The 21,475-nt window shown below is 50.2% G+C and overlaps 1 protein-coding gene across 2 annotated transcripts in view; it reads right to left on the bottom strand.

The window, feature by feature from the left end:
* AP3B1 (adaptor related protein complex 3 subunit beta 1) overlaps positions 1-21,475 on the bottom strand; it is a 1,831,130-nt gene that overhangs the window by 620,583 nt on the left and 1,189,072 nt on the right. The gene's annotated exons all lie outside the window — the stretch shown is intronic.

Genomic DNA, 21,475 nt, shown 5'->3' with positions numbered 1-21,475 from the left:
AAATCTCGTTGAACCTATGAAGGACTATCAGTTTCAGCTCCAAACTACTACTTTTGCATGCATGGCAAATTATAAAGGCTATTGGGGTGGGGAGCGGGCAAGAACGAAGGACAAGCTTTAGGTTTTCTTTTCTCCAGGTGTTTCAAAGTTGCACACAGTCCAGATTACAATATGGTCTTTTTTTTAAAAGTTTTACTCAGGTCTCCAACTCAAGTGTCTCAATCCTCCCTTTTCAACACCGCGACCACAACCTAAGCAAGATTCACCTTAAGGACTATGGGAGTTACCCGGCTAATCAGAAATATGAGATCTACGGAAAGACCGCCAACTAGTATGGTTTCCCCAGAGCTCTCAACTTTTCCAAACAGCAAAAGACGTTGAAGTGAATTCCGGGAAGGAATGGAAAATTACCATATAAATGAGACCTGGATTACAGATTTGGCCAGGAATGCAAAATTTCTCAGAGTAACCTCAGGGTTCCACTCAGAAAAGTTCCTAACTCATCAAACCTGGAGTTGAAGGGACAGCTAGTTACATTAATTTCAGATGGTTTCGACTTACAGGATGCCAGGTAAGGGGCATTTGTAATGAGGCTCATAGATTTTGTAAAAGATGCAAACTAGAATGTAGAAATGTGGATCAACTATGGCGGGAAGATATACAAAAATGAAAGGTGGAAATTGGGGTACTCCGCAGGGAGGAATATAGAGGTCTGCGGAAGATACCAATAGCAATTGAATGGGACACTCTTCTTGAACCTTTCCAAACCTTAGATTTATTAAACATCTAAACATACCCAATCTCACCCTGGGTCTCACACAACAGTTTACTTTTTTTTTTTGAAAACTTTATTTTTGTTGCAGATTTATGTCACAAACAATAAGACAAAGATGCCGACAGTGCTATCCGTATGCATTACAGGTGTCAAACCAATGATGGAATATCACACAGCCCATCAGCCCACATCCCGAAGGCCGGGCGGCAGTAGGTGGTAACACGTCATAGCAAATAGAGAACACAACAATGCATCTGTACGGCAGAGTAATTCGTTCTGCTTTTGTCTCCTACTACATTTAGATTAACCCCCAACTCCCCGAAGGAACCCCCCCCCCCCAAAAAAACTGGCATCTAACGGGAATTAACCCAAGCGTGTACAGTTCGTTCACCTCAGTGTGACTCTCCTAGGGGCCGAAGAGACAGCAACGATTGTCCAAAGGAATAAGAAGAACTCTCTCCTGAGACAAAACACAGTATCAGCAGGAGTAAGCATATACGTGCGTGCTGGGCCAGGCCCTACTCCAAATTAGTACCCTCCCTCCCCCTCCCCACCACCCTCACTCTCTGATCCCGAGCCCTCAGGGGTGAACAACTCCGCACTCGTGCCCTCCGAGTCCTCAGCAGTCGCTCCTACCACACGCATCATTCTCCACGCAAGCAGGTCATCTTGCAGCCTCTCATCCCTGCGCACCTGTTGCATGAAAGTTTCCTCCGCTAGGGTCCACTCACCCACATCTCTAAGCCACTGCGACACCTCCGGAGCCCTCCGTCCCATCCACGTAATCGCCACCCTCCTCCTTGCCAGCACCAATAGCAGCTGTAACATCTTATAGGACAGGTTACGTTTCCTGGGTTTGGGGACCAAGGCTAACAAACAATGTAAGGGAGTCAGCTCCAGCCGGAGCCCGGTAATCGTACGTATGCGCTCCACCACCGACCGCCAGAATGTCTTGACCAACGGGCAGTCCCAGGCCAGATGGAGAAAGGCCGCTCCCGCCACCCCACATCTAGGACAAGCGTCACTTTTTTCCTCGGAAATACGGTTCAGGGTAACCGGCGTCACATATGTGCGGTGCATAAAATTAAAGTGGATCAATTTAAACCTCGCGTTACACGACACCTTTCGTGTGAGGGCGCCTATGCGTTTGCGCTGTCCCGGTTCCAAGTCCAGTCCCAGGTCAGATTCCCACGCCGCCCAAGCCGGAGGGATCGGCTGAGTGGAGTCCTGCCTCATAGCCGAGTACAATAGCGTTATCAACCTCCTACCCCTACCGCAGGAGAGAATAACATTGAGGGCATGGGACATCGGGGGTGCCTCAGGAAATTGAGGCCAGGTTTCCCGCGCCATGTCGCGAAGGCCCCCATATTGTAGGTACTGGCCCCCGCTGAGCCCGAACGTCTCCGTTGCCCGCTCAATAGATAGAAACGTGTCATCCGGGTAAAGGTCAGCCAGTAGCTCACAACCGCCGGCTCTCCACTCCTGAAACGGCATATGTTCCTCCATGGCCACCACCGGGGTCAGAATCCATAACGGCAGTTCCCTATGGAATGGGGCCCTGCGTAGGATTTTCTCCACGAAGCGCTGCCAGACAGCCGCCGTGTGTCGCACTATGAATGGCAGTGCCTCATCCGCACCTCTCCCGCGCAGAAGAGCCAATTGTACCGCCCTCTCGTCCGCTCTACCCGCCAGGAGCCGTAGTTCCCAGTTGTCCGAGTCCGCGAACCATCTGGCAGCCGGCAATAACTGGGCTGCGTAGTAATATAAGTCAAACCTTGGCGCCTCCAGTCCCCCTTCATCCCAGCTCCGTACAACCGTGTGCAGGGCAACCCTACTACGCTTGCCCGCCCAAAGTAAAGACGTGAGGAGTGTATTAAGGGTGCGAAATATCCGCTGAGGAAGTGGGCACAGAGAGTTTTGCAAGGTGTACAGCACCCTTGGTAACATCACCATTTTGGCCACCGCCAGGCGTCCCATCAAAGAGAGAGGCAGCGTGTTCCAAAAGGACACAGACTTTTGCAGAGATGTAATCACCCGATCCGCATTCCGGGCCAGTAACTGCTCATCCGAGAGTGCCACTTGAACCCCTAGATAGCGGAAGGCCTCCAGTTCCCAGCGCAGTCCCAGGTCCGGCAAGTCCCCAAGCCTGGCCGCGCCGTATCCCGCAAGGGGGAAGATCAGGGACTTGCCAGCGTTAATACGCAGGCCCGAGGCTGACCCGAATCGGTCCAGCAGTCGTAGCAAGACCGGCAGCGACTCCCGCGGAGAGGTTAAATAAAACAGAGCATCGTCTGCATACAAGGAAACCGTGTGCACAGTGTTCCCTACTTTGATCCCCCATTGGGACATCGTGGCCCGGACCTCAACAGCTAGTGGCTCAATCGCCAGGGCAAACAGGAGCGGTGAGAGGGGACACCCTTGACGAGTGCCCCTCCCCAATGCCCAGTCCGCGGAACGTGCGGTCCCAAGTTTAACCCGGGCTCGAGGCGCTCGGTACAGAATTTGGACCCACCTGCAAAACACGGGTCCCAGTCCGGCCCGTCGGAGCACCTCAAGCAGGTATTCCCAGCTAACAGTGTCGAACGCCTTGGCTAAGTCAATCGAGACCAGGACTCGGGGATCCTCCCCGCCGCGCACCTCATGTAGGATGTGGTTCAACCGTCGTAAGTCCATTGCGGTGTTGCGGCCCGGGATGAACCCACACTGGTCCTGGTGTACTAGGTGGGCCATAAGCGGTGCCAAGCGCGCGGCCAACAGTTTGGTCAGGACCTTCACGTCCGTGTTAATCATCGTTATAGGGCGGAAGGCCGCGGGATCACAACCATCACCGCCCGGCTTCAGGAGCATGCAGATTTCCCCTTGATACATCGTGGGCGGGAGGAATCCGTCATCCAGTGCCCTCAGGAAGACCTGGAGGAGGAGGGGGCCGAGCATATCCCCAAACGTGTGGTAGAATTCGGAAGGGAACCCATCACTCCCCGGGGATCTAGCCCGTGGCAGACCAGCCATTGCCACTCGTATTTCGTGAAGCGTCAGCGTCCCACCCAACTCCTCTGTCTCCTCTCTCGAGAGGGCCTGAAGGGTCAGTCCCTGGAGGTAAGGCTGATACGACGCGTCCGTGACCAAGGGATCCGCCCGATACACCTGCTGCAGGTGGGTCTGGAGGACATGGAGGATATTCGACTCCGAATGCACTGTAACCCCATCGGAGCCCCTCAGGGCAACTATACGTGCCGGGGCCGTTTCTCTCCTCAAAATCCAGGCCAACAGTCGGCCGGACTTGTCCCCCTCTCGGTGTAGACGCTGTCTAAATTGACCCAGGGTGAACTTATCTAGGCGGGTAAGTATATCGTGTACGCGTTCCCGGGCCTCGCGCTCCGCCGCCAATTCTGGTTCCCCAGGGTCTGGTGAGGCTTGGCTGATCAGCAGGGTGTCTTCTGCCGTTTGCAATTCACGAGTCAGTTGTTTCCTGACCCCATAAGTAAGCCCCATACATTCACCCCGTATCACAGCTTTCAGAGCGTCCCATTTTGTCGAGAGGGGTATGCCGTCCCCATTCCAGTTCAGATCAACGTAGTTCGTTAGGGCCGTCTGCACCTGATCCCTACCCACCGGGTCCTGTAAAAGGTCCATGGGCATTCGCCACGTGCGGGGGCGACAAGGCCGGTCCACCTCCTGCATGGCGCACTGCACCGGGGAGTGGTCGGACAGGAATCGGGCCAGATGTGTAATCGTCAATGAAAACGACGCATCCATGTTCGCTGCCAGGACCCTGTCCAGTCTGCTATGGGTGTTGTGCGTAGGTGTATAACAGGTGTACAGTTTCTGAGAGGGGTGACCCAGGCGCCATATATCCTCCGCCCCCAGATTAAACATCACCTCTCGCAGCCCTGCCGTCATGCGAGGTTTCGTTCCTGCACGGGGAGGGTATCTATCTAGGACAGGATCCAAAACACAGTTAAAATCCCCAAACCATAAAAGGGGGCTGTCCAAATCCGACACCAGGACCTCCTGAACCTGTGAATAAAAGGCTGCGTCATCTACATTGGGCGCGTATGAATTGAGCAGTGTAAGGTCCCTCCCATTCAGCTTCACTTTCAGCAGCAGGTACCTGCCCTCAATGTCCGCCTCCGCATACTGCACCGCAAGGGGGATCCCGGGGGCCACCCAGATCAATACCCCCCGCGCATATGTGGAAAAGGAGGAATGAAACAGCTGCCCCCGCCACTTCCTTGCCAGTTTCTGCGCACCCTCCTCATTCAGATGCGTTTCTTGCAAACATGCGATAGAGATGCCATGTCTCCGGAGGAAAGACAGGACTCTGTGTCGTTTGGTGCAGGTTCCCAACCCACGCACGTTCCATGTTAGGAATTTGTACCCCATAATCCCTGTGATCGCCCAGCCGAGCCATGCAATCTACTGTCAACACACCACCTCCTAGGGGTCCGAACGGTGATACACATGATGCCTACAACATAGTAATTCAAAAACTCCCCCCCCCTCCCACCAATCTCCCTGTTGCATAACTGTTAAAGAACATATCCCCCCCACCCCCACCCACGAGCAGGATGACAGCAACAAACCAACAAGTCACCCCGCCCTTCCCCTGCTGGTGCCAGGACGTACACAGCCACCCCACACACCCCATACTACCAATCACACCCCCACACTACCACAAAAACTCCAGCCACCCCCCCCCCCCCAGCCCCCCGTACGACCCCGTGTATACTAAAGATACATCTGGCTCCGCAAAAACTTCCTCAGACAAGAAAGACCTAGAGCCCACACCCGCACCCCCAACCCCCGACTACACACCAGCCCCCACCCAACAACGGACGGCTCCCCGCCCCACCCCACAATGCGGAGGCTGGTGGTTCTGGGCACAATAACAGTCAATATACAACTATACCGTAGTCCCCCTCTAGGAGTTACTCCAGCCAATCAGGCACATCATGCACAGTCCCCATATCACCTCATGAGGGGCCCTTCACCCCCGGCGCATCAGCTCCACCAGTTTCCGGGACCACCAATTCCGAAGGCGTCGTGCCCTGCTCCGAAGTCTGTAGCGTATCCGGGACCAGGACGTCACCCGGCTCCGGCTGGCTCGGGGTCCCCGACTCGGCCCCCAGGAGCATAGGTTCCAGGAGCATGCCACCATCCGCCCCAACCGTGATCCTAGGTCCTTCGGTACTCTCCGTCGCAGAGCGGTGTCTTCGTCTACTCCGTTGCCTCCGCCGAGGGCGACTACCCCACATCTCCTTAGGGCCACCCCGTTCTCCCGGTGGCACGCCATCTCCCCTGACCTCCAGCCATTCCCACACCTCCTCCGGGGATTCAAAGAAGTGCGCCTTGCCCTGTGCGAGCACTTTAAGTTTGGCGGGGTAGAGCAGCATGTATTGCAACTGCATCGCACGGAGCTTCTGCTTGACCCCAAGAAAGGATTTTCTCTGTTCCTGAACCAGGTGCGTGTAGTCTGGGTATATAGAGATCCGTTTGTTCTCAATGGTCAGATCCGGTGTTTCCCTCGCAGCTCGCAGGATGCAGTCACGATCACGGTAGTTCAATATTTTAGCTATCAGCGCTCTTGGGGGGTCCCCCGGACGCGGCGGGGGTACTAGCGCCCGGTGCGCCCGCTCGATGACAAATACCTCCGAGAGACCCTGAGGACACAGCTTCGTTCTGATCCACGTTTCCAGGAAGCGTTCGGGGTTACCAGCCTCCATCCGTTCTGGGACCCCTAGGACTCTTATGTTGCTGCGGCGGGCCCTCCCTTCCGCATCCTCCGCCCTCCGTTCCAGGGCGCTCGTCGTCGCCGTAAGGTGTGTGACCGTCTTTCTGAGGGAGGCCACTTCCCCCTGCAGCTGCTCAATGTTACCCTCGGCATTCGTGACCTTGTCCGCCACCTTCCGGAGGTCCGTTCGCAATAGATTGACGTCTATCGAGACGGTCTCAATCTGCCTCTCCAGTGCTGAGTGGGAGCCCTTTATCGCCTGCAGCAGCTCTGCGCGGGAGGGTTCACCTGGGTTCTCCGGTTCCTCATCTTGGCCCGTTTGGCGCGTGATCCTCTGGGACGGCAACCTCTGCGTGGTGTACTGAGTGATCGTGTTGGGTTGCGTCGTGCGGGGCATCCGGTCCTTGCCCATCTCCAGGGTGCTCCCACCGGAGGGCCGGCTCGTCTATGAGACAACAGCTGACTGAAGCACACCGTTCCCCAATCGGCAGTCCGTGCCGGGGGGAGCCTTATCGCTAGACTCACTCCCTCGCAGAGGAAGGCTGGCCCTCCGCCGCCGTCACCCCACAGGCCCAGGACTGCCACAGGGTATGCAAGACATAGGCAGGGGACTCCGCAGGCCTGGGGGGCAGACAGGATCCACCGCAGTTCGAGCCCGGTGGGACCAAGAGCCCCCACCAGCGGTACCTGCAGGCTACAGCCGGATGGACACACAGCCTCCCCACTCGTGCAGCAGGTCTCCAAAGGTAACAAGCCGATGTCCAGGAGCAGTAGATGAGCCCACAGGACCAGGGCCCCCAGGGGGCCAGCGGCAGGTCTCACTCCCCCTGTAACACCGTGTGCAGGCAGGCGGGGGGGGGGGCGGGGGGGCAACAGGTGTCGGCTCCCTGTCCCTGGTTAAGGGTCCAAAGACCAGTTCCACATTGTCTGGGCCCTCCACACCACCACGTTGTGCCCCAAGCTCACCGCCTCCTAAATCGTCTGCAGGGAAGGAGGTCCTCACTCCGCCCCAGGCCCTGCAAGGATCGCCGGCGTCCGTCTCCTTCTCCCGGAGAGTAGTCCCCAAGATGGCGGGACTGTGGGGGAGGGGCACGGTCACTCCACACGCGCTCCCGCTGTACCCCCGCTGCAGTTGGGCCGCACCGTACCTGCGCCGACCTCCTGTGACCTCGCTCAAAGAGCCCGCCTCCGGAGCATCCCCGCGGCCGAGGTGCCCCCTCACCGGACTCCGGAGCGCGAGCCAGGAACTGTCGGGACCGCCGCTCCCCGCCGCCGCTCACAGGATCTCCGGCCTCCGCCCGCAATGATCGGGGCAAGTGCTCGAGCCAGCAAGGCTCCGGCCAGACACTCCGGTCCTCTCCGCCGAACTGGGGCTCCACAGGGTCAGGCTTCTCACGGGCGCCCAGGCCCAGACCACGGTCTCGCGTAGGCGAGGCGGCCGACACCTGGCCACCAGCACCCGTGTCCGGCGGCGCCAACGCTCTCCTCCGGCCGCGGCTCGGACAGTCGGGTCCCCCCGCCTTCAGCAGGGCAGTCTGGCCGCGGTCGCGGCAATCGGAGCCCAGACAGGATAATCAGAAAGGATTTAGGGGTCCGTCAGACGGGAGCTGGTGAAGCTCACGTCCTGTCGGCCATGCTGCTTGGCCACGCCCCCACACAACAGTTTACTTAAACATTAGATAGGACTAGGTGATACGTAAAGACGCATACAGAATCTATCAAGACATATATACACAATCTATACCCGGAACATACTTCCCCTTACAACGAGGGATTCCACCCTGGACACCCATGCAGGATACACGAGGCAGTAACTTTCTAAAACCCTGCCCCACCAGAATGAAATGAGCAACACCACCATCGACACTGATATCCCTTTGAATCATGTGTAACCACCAGTGGAGGGGGAGGAGGGAGGCGGGTGTTACATAATTCCCAAATAGAAACAACAATTATTGTTCAGATATGCATCAGACATTGTGAATGTTGTAAATCAAATTATAAACACGGAAACCAATGTTTTTGGGACAAAAACTATATGTATAATAAGCATATCAGACCTTGTTGTCTGAATGGAAAGATCCAAACGTGATCATATCTCATATTGCATGTGTTTGACAAATGCCAATAAAGTTTGTACAAAAAGTCTCAACTATTTAACTTCTGATAAAACTACAACAATCATCAACAAAGACAGGTTTTGTCCACTTCTGCCTCATTTTGATGTAAAATTTCACTGAAGTAACACAGTAATGTAGAATCTCTCAATTATCAATCTTAAATGAAAAGATAGCCCTACTGTGTAAGCAAGGAGAGTCACAGCCCATAGTCTGGAAAAAAAGAATATGGTAATAAAATAAGGTCATAAAAAAAGCACCAACTTTTGCACAGCACCTCACATCAAATTTAAAACTGATCACTTTCATGTGCTTGCTAATAGATCTTGACTGAATACAGGCTGTTTTTTGTGAGAAACAAATGGTCAGCATAAAACAATACTTCGTTTGTGACACATCCACCTACAATTTAACTGCGTAGAGGCAAATTTGTCAAGAGTCGCACAAAGACGCTGCAGCTTTAGAAGTATATTCAAAAGGTATAGATGGACCAGTTAATATGAAAACAAATAAAAATAACCCAGATGGAAAGAAAAAATATTGACTTTGTCTCAACGTGTAACAAAGTAACAATGTGGGAGGACTAAGAGGTTCCACATCCAGTATAAAACAAGTTACTTACCTTTACACTGTGGTTCTCCATTATTTATCTTTTATAGATTCACATGCTTGAATCTTCCCCGTCGTCATGGTGGAAGTCCCACGGTAACAGTAAAATAGGAGTATTAAAACTTCCACATTCAAATGCCCATTCGAATTCTCTAGCTTTTAGCAACCTATTACCATTGTTCTAAAACATCCAAACTCTAGCCAATCAGTGCGCAGACCATACATAGCGTCTCAGTTCCCTGCAGGGCCATAATACCTCAGATTTCAAGCACAAGTACCATAAGGCATTAAGAGAGGTATGGAAGGTGAACCTAAAAAGGGGAGGAGGGAGGGTTGCATGTGAATCTATAAAAGATATCAATACTTGAGAATCACAGTGTACAGGTAAGTACATTGTTTTTTCTCCAGTATTGTATCTTTTATAGATTCACATGCTTGAATTAGAATAGCAAGCAGTACCAAAGGGTCAGAGGCGGCGTCTAAGGTGTACCATCCCACCATGCGACAAAGAAACTTAAGTACGAATGATAATCATAAGGCACATGTAACATGAGCTCACAACAATGTATACATATACTAAAATGTAAATAGAAAACATATGAAAACATATTTATTACCTGCATACTCCTGCCATCTAGTGTTGGTGCCGGATGTTTGCAAGTTGTTTTTTTCTTCGGAGAAGTCTTTCCAGTCATGAGGTACGGTGACTCCTCCTTTCGGTGATAGTTCGCATGGTCATCAAATCCATTGTTAGATTTATTTACCGCAAGAGGGTGAGAATGGAGTTAGTAAGTGTAGAATAGAGAAGTACATGCGTATGTGTGTAAACTGAGAAACTGCAACAACTACAGGAGAACAGGAAGGCGGGTGGGCACAAGTGAATCTACAGCTCTACATGCCAAGAACAGATGCTTACTGGATAAGTAACATTATCCGTTCAAGGCATGTGAGCTGTAGATCACATGCTTTGCATAGACTATACAGCAGTGTGCTCCCAAACCGGTGGCTAACCTGTAGTTGTTTGAAACAGTGCTTTAAGTACTGCTTGGCCTACATTAGCTTGTTGCCTCGCTAACACATCTACACAGTAGTGTTTAGTAAATGTGTGTGGTGTGGACCATGTAGCTGCTTTACATATGTCCGCCTGAGGAATGTTGCCTAAAAAGGCCATAGTAGCCCCTATTTTGCGTGTGGAATGCACTCTAGGGGGTATGGATAGAGTTCTTTTGGCTTTAGCATAACATATTTGAATGCATTTAACAATCCATCTTGAAATACCTGATTTAAGATGGGGCTGCCTTTGTAAGGGGGTGCAACTGCGACAAATAGCTGTTTGGTTTTGCAAAAATGTTTGTTTCCTTCCATGTAATATAGTAAAGCCCTTCTAATGTCTAGCGAGTGGAGAGCTCTTTCTGCCTCAATCAGGCTGAAGAAAAACACAGGTAACTCAACTGATTGGTTAATATGAAAAGCAGAAACCACTTTGGGAAGGAATTTTGGAATGGTGAGAAGAACAACTCTATCCTCATGGAGTTGAAAGAAAGGTTCTTCCAGGCTTAAAGCCTGTAGCTCACCAACTCTCCTCAATGAAGTGATCGCGACGAGGAAAGCAACTTTCCATGGGAGGAACTGAATAGGACATGTAAGGGTTCAAAGGGTGGAACCATAAGTCGTGTAAGGACAATACTAAGATTCCACACTGGTGCAGGTGGAACTTTTAGTGGTATTACTCTTTTCAAACCTTCCATAAAAGCTTTTATTACTCGAATTTTGAAAAGAGATAAATGTGGTCTGTTTTGCAAATAGGCAGCCACTGCTGCCAAGTGTAAACGAATAGATGTGTAAGCTAACCCAGTGTGCTGTAAATTCAACAGGAAAGAGATAATATTCTGTACAGAAGCGTCTAGAGAATTGATTTTGTTATTACAGTTGATAACAAATCTTTTCCATTTTGCTGCATAGCAAGCCATGGTAGTAGGCTTTCTTGCTTCCTTTAAAATAGTCATACATTGTGGTGGTATATTTAAATAACCAAACTTCAGGAGGCAAATCGCTAGGTTGAGTTCCTTGGGATTTAGATGTCTGATTTCTCCGTGGCTCTGAGTGAGGAGACTGGAGGTGAGATGTAGTTTTTGATGCGGAATCACTGACAGTTCTAACAGGGTAGTGTACCAAGGTTGACAAGAACATGTGGGGGCAACTAGAATCAGTGTAAGGGATGTTTGAGCTTCCAAACTAGAAATGGAATCAGTGGGAGAGGCGGAAAAGCATAGGCAAATATTCCTGACCAATTCATCTATAGGGCATTGTCCTTGGATAGAGGGTGTGGGAACCTTGATGTGACGTTTATCTACTGTGGCGAACAGATCTATCTGTGGAAATCCCCAGTGTTGGAAGTAAGGAAGAAGAACTTGGGGATGAAGTTCCCACTCGTAAACTTGCTGCCTCTGTCTGCTGAGGACAGCAATCTGATAGGGCAAGGTGTTCTGCTAGGAGATAGATGTTGTGATGAATTGCCCAGTTCCAAATGTCCTGTGAGAGGCGTGACAGTTGGAGAGAGTGTGCCCCTCCTTGTTTTTGCATATAGTACATTGCTGTCATGTTGTCTGTGAGAAGTAGGACAGCTTTGCCTGGTAGGCGAATCTGAAAAGCTTGGAGTGCTAGGAACACTGCTAGAAGTTCTAGGTAGTTGATGCAGAGACTATCGTGATTGTCTCTCCACAGACCCTGGATTGTGTAATATTGGAGATAGGCATCCCAACCAGTGAGAGATGAGTGTGCTGTTAGTACAGTCTGTGGAATAGGGTCTATGAAGGGCCACCCTCTTGATAAGTTTTGTAGCTTCCACCACTGCAGAGAGCAATAGGTGCGGCAGCTTATCAATACTAGATCGGTTGATTGACCCTGTGACTGATTCCACTGACTTGCTAGACATTCTTGTAGAGGACACATGTGAAGCCTTGCATGAAGCACGATTGCAATGCAAGATGTCATCATTCCTAGCAGTTGCATGACCGCTCTGGCTGGTAATGTTTGATTGGGCTGAAATTGTACTTCTAAAGACTGAATCTTGTGAATTCTGGCTGCATTGGGAGAGGCTAGAGCTTTTAGAGTGTTGATAGTAGCTGGCAGATAAGACTGCATCTGTGCAGGACACAGGTAAGACTTTTGTGCATTGATGGTGAAGCCCAATGAATAAAGTAAGTGTATTGTTGTGTTGCAGACAGGTTTGGTAAGTGCTGGCTCTGATGAGCCAGTCATCTAGGTAGGGGAAGACACGAATAAATGAATACATGAGTGGCCATATGAGAAACCTGGTCATTGTCTGTGACACTCAGCTCAGTTTCTCAGGACAGATCAACGAGGTTACCTCAACCTGCTACTTCACGTTATGTACTGCGGAAGATTTTACTGTTTCTTCCAATGGAACTGAGGAAAACGGTTGTACAAGCACTTGTGTTATCTTGTATTGACTACTGCAACGCCCTTTACCTAGGAGTTGATAAACAGCATTTAACCAAACTACAATCTCTGCAGAACGCCACAGCTCGAACCCCACTGAAATCCCTAAATACAGTCATAAATCTGGGACCATTAGGAATCTCCACTGGCATAAAACCTTGTGTGGAGGTGGACCAACAGAATATTGCAAACTATTTCAATGGTACACCCCCGGACGTGTACTGAGATCAGCCAATCAGGCACTGGTCAACATTCCGATACCAAGAAGGCAAAATGGGGAGGTAGATGCCGCTCCTATCTAGCTTCCAAGCTCTGGAACAATCTGCTACTCTACATTAGATCCCAACCTGTACGGACAAACTTCTGGGACTTACTGAAAACCTGTCTCTTTTCCACACAGTAATGACTTGATCTTTCTGGGTTTCACCTCACATCTTTGTCTACCCAGCGCCAAGATGCCTCGGCAATAGAGCGCTTTATAAATCTCTTACTTACTATACATTGTCTTTTGAGATGAGTGGCTACTACTGCTAAACATTTGGTAAATACTCTGGGAGCAGTGGTGACTCCAAACAGAAGTACTTTGAACTGGTAATGCTGCATGCTATCACAAATCTGAGGTATTTACAATGAGCTGGATGAATTGAAGTGTGAAAATATGCGTCTTTTAAGTCCAGAGTAGACATATAATTGCCTTGCTGTAAAAGAGGAAGCACTTGTTGAAGGGTCACCATGTAAAAGTGCTCCGACAGTATGTATTGGTTCCACTCTAGACTAGGTCTTAGTGAGCCGTCCTTTAGGGGATCAGAAAGTAAAGAGAAAAGACCCTTGGTACAGAAGTGTGACTGGATCTATGGCTCCTTCAGTAAGAGAGATTGCACCTCTTCTGGGAGCAATAGCAGATGGTCTACTGACAATCTGTGAAAACGAGGTGGAATATTTGGAGGATTGGTGATAAGCTCCAGGCAATAACCATGTTGGATAATTCTAAGCACCCATTTGTAGGGTGTTATAGATTCCCAAATGGGGAGAAAGCGTTGGAAGTCTTCCTCCAACTGGTGTGGAATAATCGGAGGGAAGCTTGGAGAAGTCACTGCTCATTATGGGAAGGGGAGTTGCGGGGTGTGGTGTTTTTACCTCTACCTTTGGAACTGTTTCCCATATAACCTCATCTGAAAAATCGTCTTGGAGAAGAGGATTGGTTGTTACCCTTGTAAGAGGAAGTGTTTTGATCTGAGGTTGCTGACTTGGACCCTCCCCGGTAAGAGGAGCGCCAAAAGGCACCTCTGTTTGAAGGAGACTGAAGTGCTCCCATAGACTTGGCAACTTCAGTGTCCTTTTTAATTTTTTCTAGCAGTTGTTCAACTTCGGGGCATAAAAGATGTTGTTTATCAAAAGGTGTATTTAGAATGAATTGTTGGAGGTTTAAACCCGGAAACCGTAACCAGGCATGTCGTCTTAGTGATACGCTAGTATTTACCTCCCTAGCTGCGGTGTCAGCAGCATCTAGAGCACATCTTATGGAAGAGTTGGAAATTAACTTTCCTTTCTGGACTAAATCTTGAGCTTTGGCTATGTGCCTCTGGGAGATATTGTAATAATTGCTGTATTTCGCCCTAGTGCGCCGTATTGTATCTGGCTAGAAGGCCCTATGAGTTAGCAATGCACCAGTGATTGGGCGCTTGTGCAGCTATATGTTTGCTAGAAGCATCAATGGGTTTTGACTCTTTATCTGGAGGAGAAGTATCCCCCGAACTTTGAGAATTAACTCACTGATGAGCATCAGATACTAGCAATGAATCAAGTGGTAACTGGCCTTTTTTAAATACTGAATCTGTTGGGGAAGGTTCATATTTCTTGTCAACCCTAGGAGCGAGGACTCATGCACATACAGGGGTCTTTAAAAATTTTGTCTGCGTGCCTCATCATACCTTTGAGCATAGAGCGTCTGTGGCTCGACCTATGTGTGGATCCTAAAGTGTCAAATAGAAAGTCCTTTTCTAAGGATTCTTTGTAGAGCTCCACCCCATGGTATTGTGCAGCCCTAGCAATGACTCCTTGATAAGAGAAATTGTCATCAGGTGGAGATGGCTTGGCAGGATAAATGTTAGGATAATTATCCATTGGAGGGTCAATTGTATAATCCGTCCAAGGATCCAGTGGTAAATGTGTGTCTACCTTATCAGTATGGTCTCCGCCATGGGATAAGGGAGAGTGATGAGGTGTAATATGTATTAAAAATGTAAAGTTGGGGAGGAGGGAGGAGGAAAAGATGATGGTAGTGTGGAAGAACTAACTTGAGACTTTAATAGAAATCGTAAACCCACTTCTCAGAATGTAGGTCGGGTGTGTTCGATGAAGAACCTGCAGGTAGAGCAGCCACCAGAAAGATTGTTACAGAAGCTAGGTAGAGCATTCTTCTGATGGATACTTCTACCTACAGAATGCTAATTTCTTGACTCCATATCTAAGCATTCATCCTAAAGTGGTGGGTCTTAGAAGATGGCCAAACTAGGAAATCCCACAGAACAAATCTGGCAAAATGGCCACACCTGTCCGATAGAACAGTATCCAAGGCAATACTGAAGAGGCGGCCTTAGCCTTGTTGGTAAGGGTCCTGAGGCATTGGGGGCTCTTTCTTTGTCAACAGCATAGCAGGTCACAAACCAGTTGGAAATCATTTGCTTTTGAATCGCATTGCCCTTCTTGCAAACCACGCTGCCCAAGAAAAGCTGGTCATCAACCTAAAAATTGAATGTCCTGTTGACATAGAAACTAAGAGTTCTGCGACAATCCAGATGTTGCAGTCTCTTACCTTCCTTGACAGGATTGGGAGGCATATAGAACATCAACAAGGTGATAACTAGCTCATGTGATATGAACTAATTTGTTTAGGAAAGTAGGAAACCTTCCTATGCAGGATCAGCTTGTTTAGAAAAAATGAAGTGAAAAAGAGAGGACAACAGAACTTGCAGCTCACTAACAATCTGGAGCTGAGATGAAGGTGATCAGAAAAACTGTTCAGCGTAAGTAGGCACAGTAAGCAGAAATGCGTGGGTTTGAATAGTGAATCAATAAGGAAGTAAGCACCATATTAAGGTTCCATTGTGGCATATCAAACATCAATGGGGGAACAAAAGGGACAAAAAGTTGAAAAACACACAATAAGAGTTGAACAGGAGCAGCTGATCTGGTACACAAAGGCTGAAGGGTTCAACAAACAACCTTAACAGTGCCCATAGGAAAGATTTGCCAAGCCATGGGCAGCAAAGTCCAACACATCAGACAAATGCGTCATAAGAGGATCAACTTCTCCCTCATTGAACCAAGAACCCAAGAGGGACCAACATGAGGAATAAACAGCCTTAGTGGAGGGGCAATGAACTGACAAGATTAAGACCACCACCTTTAAATGCAGATCAAAAGAAACAAGGCTGCCCATGCAATCTCCACAGATAAAAGAGATGGCTCTGGATGTTTGGATGCAGAAACTACTCCTCCCACTGAGAAAAGGGTGTGTCACCTGAGTGGAAAGAGACTGAAATGGGGATAAGAGGAGCAGATTCAAATAATATTTCAATCCATGGCATTTCTGGAGTGATCAAGATCAACATCACACAGTTGTGACACAGCTTTATCCAAATTGAGGAATCAAAAAGATATACTGGAATGCCTAGTGCAGCTGAAGGACCACTTCAGGATGAATGAGTCTATGCAAAGAACCACCTCTAGGTGGTAACTCCACTTGTGGTCAGCAAGATGAAGCCAACTTAGAATGTCTGTCCCTATATTCAGGAAGGAGTAGTTTCTGTCCTGTAACTCCAGTTCTGTAGTAGGGGGTATCTCTGTTATAGTCATAATCTAGTGAATAGTCCCGCCCATGTACGTGGACCCCGGAGCAATCAAAAATAATCTCTTAAATTGTCAAAAATATGCAGAAGGAGTAGTTTCTGTCCTGTAACTCCAGTTCTGTAGTAGGGGTATCTCTGTTATAGTCATAATCTAGTGAACAGTCCCGCCCATGTGCGTGGACCCCGGCAATCAAAAATAATCTCTTAAGTTGTCAGAAAATTGCAGAACTGCAAAGACACTTAAGAGAAAATTTAAAGACAAATAACGCAGCCTATATCCACAGGCTACACTGTCCAGTACTTCAACTAGAAATTCCACCAAAAATCCACAAACAGCAAAGCCTGTCCAGATTTCCCTTGTTTTTACTGCAAAACCCCTCAGAAATGATAGAGAGGAAGGCCTGGACAGACAAGCCCCATAGGCTGCCATTATGTGGCTTAAATAGGATACTGTGCCTTTAAGAGAACCTTCTCTCAGTATCCCAGAATGCATAGCAGGTCCAACTTACTTTCAGTTCTTTTTGAAGACGTAAAACGCCAGACCTGTCGCATCCCTTAAAGGAACATTTCTCTCCACCGGGGAGGCGGGAGGGCGCTTATGACTATAACAGAGATACCCCTACTACAGAGCTGGAGTTACAGGACAGAAACTACTCCTTCTGTAGTAGGGGATCTCTGTGTATAGTCATAATCTAGTGAATAGAATGGCAAGCCCATCCCCACACCAAAGCGGCGGTGGAGAAAAGAGAATTAACGCCACTATTGTGCGAACAGATTTCGCAGCGAAGCCTGCCCAACCTGAGCGTCTGCCCTGGCATCAGTGTCCAGGCAGTAATGCTTAGCAAAGGTATGAACCGACTTCCAAGTGGCCGCCTTGCAGATCTCTGCAATCGGAACATTACGGAGCAAAGCTGTCGTGGCAGCTTTGCCCCTGGTGAAATGAGCCTTAGGCTTACCTCCTAAGGTCTTATTAGCTTTTTGGTAACATAGCTGTATGCAGGACACAATCCACCTAGAGATAGACTGCTTAGAGGTCGCAAGACCCGTCATGACAGATCCATAATTGATAAACAATTGGTCAGACCTACGAATATCTTTGGTCTTATCCAGATAAAACTTCAATACCCTCCTAACATCTAGGGAATGCAACGACCTTTCCGCTGGAGATGAAGGATTCTGAAAAAACGTAGGCAAAGTTATGGTCTGGTTGACATGAAAATCAGAAATAACCTTAGGAAGAAATTTAGGGTGAGTACGCATAACAACCTTAGCAGCATGAAATACAGTATAAGGTTCTTGGCAACACAACGCCTGAATTTCACTCACCCTGCGGGCCGATGTAATGGCCACGAGGAACGCCGCCTTCCAGGACAGGTGCTGCAACGAAGCCTTATGAATAGGTTCAAAAGGCTCCTTCATCAACCTGGACAGCACCACATTCAATTCCCATGAAGGCAAAGGAAGCCTGACAGGAGGGAACACTTTCTTCAAGCCTTCCAAAAAATCTTTGATCACAGGGATCTGGAAGAAGGAAGTCTGCGAAGGGCATTTCCTGTAGGCAGTCAAAGCAGCAAGATGAACCTTAATAGAATGGACATTAAGGCCAGACTGCGCCAACTGTAGAAGATAAGGAAGGATGACATCTTCCTTACAAGTCGTCGGATCATAGTTCTTAGACTTGCACCAGATACAAAATCTCTTCCACTTGTAAGCATAGGAAGTCCTAGTGGAAGGTCTCTTAGACTCCTTCAGTATGTCCATACAATCTGCAGGGAGATTCAGATGACCATATTGCACTAACTCAGGAGCCATGCTGCCAAACTCAAAGACGAGAGGTTGGGGTGCAACATCAGCCCCCTGAACTTCGTGAGAAGGTCCGGCCTGCACGGCAGCCGAATGTGAGGAAGGAGAGACCGGTGAAGCAGGTCCGTGAACCACCACTGTCTGGGCCATTCCGGGGCAATCAATATCATCCGCGCCCCGGACTGGGACAGCTTGATGAGAACCGTCGGAATCAGGGGAATGGGTGGAAAAGCGTACAGAAAGCTGTTCGACCAGTCGATCCATAACGCGTTCCCCAGCGTCCCCGGTTGGTAGTACCTGGAGGCGAAGCCTCTGCATTTGCTGTTTTCGGCGGTGGCGAACAGATCTACGTCTGGAGTCCCCCACCTTGCGAAGACTTCTCCTAGTACTTCGTCGTTTAAGACCCATTCGTGGTTTTCCTGAATCAGTCTGCTCAGCGCGTCTGCCTGAACATTCTGCACACCTGGCAGATGGGTAGCCGTTATCGTCAGTCCTCGAGCCAGAAGCCAGCGCCAGATCGCCTGCGCCTCCTGCGACAGGGTGCGTGACCTCGATCCTCCCTGCTTGTTGAGGTAATACATTGTGGTTGTATTGTCCGTCTGCACAAGGAGAGAGTCGGTCTGGAAGGACGGGTGAAAGGCCTTCAGGGCCAAGTGAACAGCTCTGAGTTCCAGGAAATTGATGTGGTACGTGGACTCCGCCGGAGACCACGTCCTTTGAATCTGTAGGTCTCCGGAATGCGCTCCCCAGCCCTGGAGAGAAGCATCCGTCACGATAGTCTGTGTGGGAATGTCCTTGCGGAAGGGAACCCCTCTGAGGAGATTCTCCGCTGAACACCACCACTTCAGAGACTGAAGAGCATGCAGAGATAGGCGTATCTTGTCGTCCCAAGATCCTCTCCTCTGATCCCACTGATCCTCCAAGCACTCTTGCAACGGTCTCATGTGCAGCCGTGCATGTGGCGTCAGGAAGATACAGGAGGCCATCGATCCCAGTAGAGAAGACACCGTCCTCACTGTCGTGGATGGAGCGGACATGAGAGCCCGAGCCTTCCGAAGTAGTGATAATCGTCGCTCCTCCGAAGGAGACACGCTTGCTGACAGCGTATCTATGGAGGCTCCCAAGTACTGAATGCACTGGACTGGAGTCGGAACCGACTTGGACATGTTGATGTGCAACCCCAGCTTGTTCAAGAGAACGCACGTCTTCTGGAAGTGTGCTTGCGCTTCCGCGAAGGAGGAGGCCTTGATCAACCAGTCGTCCAGGTAAGGGTAGACAAACACCTTGTTCTTCCTTAGGTGTGCTGCTACCACCGCCATGCACTTTGAGAATGTTCTCGGCGCAGACTTCAGTCCGAATGGCAGTACTGTGTATTGATAGTGATTGGCGCCGACTTGGAACCGCAGGAACTTCCTGTGTTTGTGTGCAATGGGCACATGGAAGTAAGCATCCTGGAGGTCGATGGCACACAGCCAGTCTCCCCGTTGCAGCTGAGGATAAATCTGATGCAACGACAGCATGCAAAACTTTTCTCTGCGAATCCACTTGTTTGCTTGTCGCAAATCCAGAATGGGCCTGAACTCGTTCTTGTCCTTTTTTCGAACCAGAAAGAATCGGGAGTACAGACCTCTTCCCCTTTGAGACAGAGGTACGACTTCGATCGCCCTTTTCCTTAACAGGATATCGGCCTCCGCCTGGAGCTCGCGCAGCTGATACTGCGAGCCGACCGGAGGGATCGATGGAGGAGGGCTGGTGAACCGAAGACTGTATCCATTGCAAACAATATTCAGCACCCACTTGTCCTGAGTAATTTTTCTCCACTCTGCCAGAAAAGATTGAATGCTTCCCCCCACCGGAGCGGGTAACAGTTGTCGGGGAAGTAAGTGCTCAGGGCCTAGACCCGGCCTGGCCCTTAGTCGCTGGTGCCGACTGATGGCCCCCTCTGCCCCTCTGGCGCTTCTGGAAAGGTCTCCTGAACTGCTGCTGTTGTTGTCCAGAACACTGGCCACGCCCTCTGCCTTGACAACCGAACCGGCGTTGGAACGGACGGTACGTCTTCTTGGTCTCCTTGGGCTTCTCCAAACCCACCGCTGTGAGCGTTTCAGCTTCTGCCTTCATGCGGGCCATTTCGTCGTCAGCGTGCTTCCCGAACAGGGTTTCGCCAGAGAATGGCAGATTGGCAACCCTCTGCTGAGCGTCCGGTTTCAGAGACGTAAGGCGGAGCCAGGCATGTCGTCGCTGGTTTATTCCGTGGCAGAAACCATGCGCTGCCAGAAGAGAGGAGTCGGCTGCAGCGCTGATGACCTGATTCGCCACCAACATCCCTTCGTTAAGCACCTCCTGGAAGTCTTCCCGCTTGTCCCGCGGAAGAAGTTCCACAAATTGTTGAAGAGATTCCCAGAGGGCTCTGTCATACCGACCCAACAAGGCCGTGGCACTAGCCGCCTTCATTGAGGTCGCCGAAGTCCCACAAACTCGTCTCCCAGAGGAATCCAACCACCTAGATTCCTTGTCTGGCGGAACTGTGGAGGAAGGCGTGGTGGCATGCTGTTTGCGTGCCGCCGTCACAATCACCGAGTCTGGAGGGGGCTCCAGCCTCAGAAAGGCCGGGTCCGAGTCAGGAGCCCGGTACTTCTTCTGCAGTCTGAAAGGCGCCGCCTTAGTCACCGCAGGAGTGAGGAAAAGATCCAGGGCCGGTTCTTCCAGGCCCGGCACCAGTGGCAGTAACGGCCGAGACAAGTGCTTCTGATGGAGCGTCTCAAAGATGACCGAGGTCTTCGGAATGGGTACTGTCAAAGTAATGCCCAATTTCGCTGCACCCCGTAACAGCACGTCCTGGAAGGACACCAGATCGTCGACCGGTGAGACCCGCGTGTCCGGCGAATCTGACAAGGTCGGGGAGTAGTCCCTGGTCCCAGACGACCTGGTCCGTGAACGAGACCTGTGTCTCCTGTGGCGCTGTCTAGATCGCGTTGAAGATCTATGACGCGAACGTTCCCTTCTCCTGGAGCGGGAGCGCGACCTCCCAGCACGTGGGCGCTCCACCAGTTTCCGTGGAGGCGTCATCCGTGGTTTGTCCTGGGGCTTCGGGGTAGGCGTACCCTTAGGAGGTGTAGGAAGCAGAGGC

The sequence above is a fragment of the Lissotriton helveticus genome, chromosome 2_1 (assembly GCF_964261635.1).
Source record: "Lissotriton helveticus chromosome 2_1, aLisHel1.1, whole genome shotgun sequence".
NCBI classification, from domain to species: Eukaryota; Metazoa; Chordata; class Amphibia; order Caudata; family Salamandridae; genus Lissotriton; species Lissotriton helveticus.
Note: the sequence above shows the minus strand (reverse complement) of the source record. Positions and strands in the feature narration are given on the sequence as shown.